This window comes from Aegilops tauschii, chromosome 1 (genome assembly GCF_002575655.3).
Source record: "Aegilops tauschii subsp. strangulata cultivar AL8/78 chromosome 1, Aet v6.0, whole genome shotgun sequence".
Lineage (NCBI taxonomy): Eukaryota > Viridiplantae > Streptophyta > Magnoliopsida > Poales > Poaceae > Aegilops > Aegilops tauschii.
The window spans coordinates 63,205,359-63,211,310 of NC_053035.3; positions in this window are offsets into that span (position 1 = coordinate 63,205,359).

Sequence of the window (5,952 nt, forward strand, 5' to 3'; positions counted from 1 at the left end):
GGTTTTTTCCATCATGGACGGCCCAAAGAATGTCATGCAGCTGCGTCTCCGGCCCGCCCAGGATGAAAAGCCCATTTTCTGTCATGATTTTTTGTCATAGAAGTAGGACCCCACCACATCTATGATGATACCGGGTTTTGTCACAGTTATCGTCATAGAAGTGTCATAAGTATGACAGAATTTTTTTTCGTTTGGCCCAAAATGTCACGGATGTGTATTTTTTTTGTAGTGCACCACCGTGGTGAGCCTCTTGTTCTTATCTTCTTTCTGACAGAAAAAAAATTCTTACTTTACATAGATACTTGTCTAATTTTCTTACTTTTGACACACATAATTATATATAATGCACGCAGATGAACCGGCAATGGATGTACAGTGACAGACACACCTCTGAGTACATTAAGGGCGTGCATGATTTTCTCGAAGTGGATGAGGCAAACAAGCAGAATGGTTTTATGTGTTGTCCATGCCCTAAATGTGGGAATACGAAGTCTTACTCTGACCGGAAAATCCTTCACACCCACCTGCTTTACAAGGGTTTCATGCCACACTATAATGTTTGGACGAGGCATGGAGAAATAGGGGTTATGATGGAAGATGGCGAAGAAGCAGAGGACGATGACAACTATGTGCCCCCTGAATACGGTGATGCTGCAACGGGGGAAGCTGCTGAAGATCAAGAGGAACCAGACGATGTGCCCGATGATGCTGCAACGGGGGAAGCTGCTGAAGATCAAGAGGAACCAGACGATGTGCCCGATGATGACGATCTCCGCCGGGTCATTGTCGATGCAAGGACGCAATACGAAAGTCAAAAGGAGAAGCTGAAGTTCGATCACATGTTAGAGGATCACAAAAAAGGGTTGTACCCCAATTGCGAAGATGGCAACACAAAGCTCGGTACCGTACTGGAATTGCTGCAGTGGAAGGCAGAGAATGTTGTGCCTGACAAAGGATTTGAGAAGCTACTGAAAATATTGAAGAAGAAGCTTCCAAAGGATAACGAATTGCCCGACAGTACGTACGCAACAAACAAGGTCGTATGCCCTCTAGGATCGGAGGTGCAGAAGATACATGCATGCCCTAATTACTGCATCCTCTACCGTGGTGCGTACAAGGATTTGAACGCATGCCTGATATGCGGTGCATTGCGGTATAAGATCAGATGAGATGACCCTGGTGATGTTGATGGCGAGCCCCGCAGGAAGAGGGTTCCTGCGAAGGTGATGTGGTATGTTCCTATAATACCACGGTTGAAACTACTGTTCAGAAATCAAAGAGCATGCCAAGTTGATGCGATGGCACAGTGAGGACCGTAAGAAAGACGGGAAGTTGAGATCACCCGCTGACGGGTCACAGTGGAGAAAAATCGAGAGACAGCACTGGGCTGAGTTTGCAGGTGACCCAAGGAACGTATGGTTTGGTTTAAGCGCGGATGGCATTACTCCTTTCGGGGAGCAGAGCAGCAATCACAGCACCTGGCCCGTGACTCTATGTATGTATAACCATCCTGCTTGGATGTGCATGAAGCGGATGTTCATAATGATGCCAGTTCTCATCCAAGGCCCTAAGCAACCCGGCAACAACATTGATGTGTACCTAAGGCCATTAGTTGAAGAACTTTTACAGCTGTGGCATGGAAATGGTGTACGTGTGTGGGATGAGCACAAACAGGAGGAATTTAACCTGCACGCGTTGCTGTTTGTAACCATCAACGATTGGCCCGCTCTCAGTAACCTTTCAGGACAGACAAACAAGGGATACCACGCATGCACGCACTGTTTAGCTGACACCGAAAGTATATACCTGGACAAGTGCAGGAATAATGTCTACCTGGGCCATCATCGATTTCTTTCGACCAACCATCAATGTCGAAAGAAAGGCAAGCATTTCAAAGGCGAGGCAGATCACCGGAAGAAGCCCGCCATGCGTACCGGTGATCACGTACCTTCTATGGTCAATGATTTACACGTAATCTTTGGAAAGGGTCCCGGCGGACTAGCTGTTCCGAATGACGCTAAGGGACGCACACCCATGTGGAAGAAGAAATCTATATTTTGGGACCTACCCTACTGGAAATACCTAGAGGTCCGCTCTTCGATCGATGTGATGCACGTGATGAAGAACCTTTGCGTGAACCTGCTAGGCTTCTTGGGCGTGTATGGGAAGCAAAAGATACAGCTGACGCATGGGAGGACCTGCAACGTTTGCACGAAAAAGACGGCATGCCTCCAATGCAGTATGAAGGTCCTGCTAGCTACGCTCTTACCAAAGAAGAGAAGTAAATCTTCTTTGAATGCCTGCTTAGTATGAAGGTCCCGACTGGCTTCTCGTCGAATATAAAGGGAATAATAAATATGCCAGAGAAAAAGTTCCAGAACCTAAAGTCTCACGACTGCCACGTGATTATGATGCAACTTCTTCCGGTTGCATTGAGGGGGCTTCTACCGGAAAACGTCCGATTAGCCATTGTGAAGCTATGTGCATTCCTCAATGCAATCTCTCAGAAGGTGACCGATCCAGAAATCATACCAAGGCTAAGGAGTGGTGTGGCGCAATGTCTTGTCAGTTTCGAGCTGGTGTTCCCACCATCCTTCTTCAATATAATGACACACGTCCTAGTTCATCTAGTTGACGAGATTCTGGGCCCCGTATTTCTACACAATATGTACCCCTTTGAGAGGTTCATGGGAGTCCTAAAGAAATATGTCCGTAACCGCGCTAGGCCAGAAGGAAGCATCTCCATGGGCCATCAAATAGAGGTTGTCATTGGGTTTTGTGTTGACTTCATTCCTGGCCTTAAGAAGATAGGTCTCCCTAAATCGCGGTATGAGGGGAGACTGACTGGAAAAGGCACGCTTGGAGGGGACTCAATAATATGCAGGGACGAGTATTCTTGGTCTCAAGCACACTACACAGTTCTACAGAACTCTACCTTGGTGACCCCGTATGTCGATGAACACAAGAACAGTCTGCGCTGCAAACACCCGGAGCAGTGCGATAACTGGATTACATGTGAACACATCAGGACTTCCAGCAGTTGGTTGGAAACACGTCTCAGAGGTGACAACACTGTTTGTGATGAGCTGTACTCGTTGTCCAGGGGACCATCTTTGACTGTATTGACTTACAAAGGATACGAGATAAATGGGAATACATTTTACACGATCGCCCAAGATCAAAAGAGCACCAACCAAAACGGCGGTGTCCGCTTTGATGCAGCAACCAAGAGGGGAAAGGACACATATTATGGTTACATAGTGGACATATGGGAACTTGACTACGGACATGATTTTAAGGTCCCTTTGTTTAAGTGCAAATTGGTCAATCTGTCAGGAGGCGGGGTACAGGTAGACCCACAGTACGGAATGACAACAGTGGATCTAAACAATCTTGGGTACACTGACGAACTGTTCGTCCTAGCCAATGATGTGGCACAGGTTATCTATGTGAAGGACATGTCTACTAAACCGAGAAAAAGAAAAGATAAGGAAGCGAATACATCATACGATGAGCCAAAGCGCCACATAATTCTTTCAGGAAAAAGGGACATCATGGGAGTGGAGGGCAAGACAGACATGTCTGAAGATGATGAAAAGTTTCATGAAATTCCTCCCTTCAAAGTCAATTCTGACCCAAGCATCCTTATAAACGATGAAGATTATCCATGGTTACGGCGCAATAAGCAAAGGACACAAGCAAAGAAAAAGTGAAGACTTTCTCTCCACAACTATTATGATGATAACATGCCAACTTTCAGCCTTTTCGTAGTTCATTTGAAATGCCTGTTGTAACAAACGAGTTTCCGTATGAAACCCTGATATCTCGAAACAGATTGTCCTTTTTGTACACGAAGTGCATCCAGTTTTTGCCGTAACCCTCTCAACTTTCTTGCACATGCTATGTGGATGAAATGATGATACCATGCCAACTTTCAATCTTTTCAGAGTTCATTTGAAATGCTTTTCAAATTCAGGCTCTTATAGCTCAAAATAATCAGTAAATGCATGAAAAATAACAAATGAAGTCAGAAAGGGATGAAAATTGATGACGTGGCTTTGAATGGTGCATTTTGAACACACAAAAAGTCAGGAGTTCAAATAAGTTTTAAAAAAAGAAATCCCTTTGTAACAGATGAGTTTCCGTATGAAATCCTGATACTTCGAAAGAGATTGTCCGTTTTGTACACGAAGTGCATCCAGTTTTTGCCGTAATCCTCTCAACTTTCTTGCACATGCTATGTGGATGAAATGATGATACCATGCCAACTTTCAACCTTTTCAGAGTTCATTTGAAATGCTTTTCAATTTCAGGCTCTTATAGCTCAAAATAATCAGTAAATGCATGAAAAATAACAAATAATGTCAGAAAGCGATGAAAATTGATGATGTAAGTAGAAATCAAATAAAATAAAATAAAATATATAAGTAGAAAAAAATAAAATAAAATAAAATAAACTTTAATAACATAAATAAAATTTATGGACCTAAAATTACCGAAGTATTTTCTTTTCAAAACATTATAAGCAAAAAGAATTTTCCTGAAATAAATAAAATAGCAACAGTAAGTATTTTTTTGTAAGTAGAAACAAAATAAAATAAATAAAGCAAAAAAGAAAAGAAAAAACTGGGAAAGAATAAAAAAATGCCACGTACTGGGCCACCACGGCCTGAATACGACTAGAAACCCATCCATGGGCCATGATTCAGGCCCGCAGAAGGCCCAGCAAGCCCACAAGCATAGCAGTGCGAGATTAGGCCCAGAGGCCTGCAGTTCGGAGGAGTTCAACGGAGATGGCGGGGCAGGGGCTTATAAACAGGTCCTGCCGCTCCTCGGCTAGCGAGGTGGGACTAAACATCCCACCGCACCACGGCTTTGGCACGCGCAGGACATTGGTCCCGGTTGGTACCACGAACCGGGACCAATGACCCCTTTGGTCCCGGTTCGGGGCACCAACCGGAACCAATTCCCCCCCCCCCCCTTTAGTCCCGGTTGGTGCCACCAACCAGGACCAAAGGCCTCTGTGATAACCCACAAGTATAGGGGATCAATTGTAGCCTCTTTCGATAAGTAAGAGTGTCGAACCCAACGAGGAGCTAAAGGTAGAACAAATATTCCCTAAAGTTCCATCGACCACCGATACAACTCTATGCACGCTTAACGTTCGCTTTACCTAGAACAAGTATGAAACTAGAAGTACTTTGTAGGTGTTTTTGGATAGGTTTGCAAGATAATAAAGAGCACGTAAATAAAAAGTAGGGGCTGTTTAGATAAAGAAGCAATAGAGTTAGTATAGCGAGTGTGGAAAAGTGGTGGTTGGAGTTGCGAAATTACCCCTAAGCAATTGACTACTTTACTAGACCGATAGCAAGTTTTATGTGGGAGAGGCCACTTCTAGCATGTCGTCCCTGACTTGGAATTCTATGCACTTATGATTGGAACTATTAGCAAGCATCCGCAACTACTAAAGTTCATTAAGGTAAAACCCAACCATAGCATTAAGATATATTGGTCCCCCTTCAATCCCGTATGCATCAATTTCTATGCTAGGTTGAAGCTTCTGTCACTCTTTCCCTCCAATACATAGTCCTATCAACATACAACTAACCCTACGATGTGATCCACGCATGCGCTCATATGATCGGCACTAAAGGACAGCAACATAACCACAAGCAAATTAAACCAATCATAGAAATTCATCAATTACCGATAGGACAACGAAAATCTACTCAGACATCATAGGATGGCAACACATCATTGGATAATAATATGAAGCATAAAGCACCATGTTAAAGTAGAGGGTACATCGGGTTGCGCGAGAGTGGGCCGCTGTAGATAGATGGGGGAAGGTGATGAAGATGTTGGTGAAGATGAAGGAGGTGTTGGTGTAGATTGCGGTGATGATGATGGCCCCGGCCGTGTTCCAGCGCCACCGGGAGAGAGGGGGAGAGA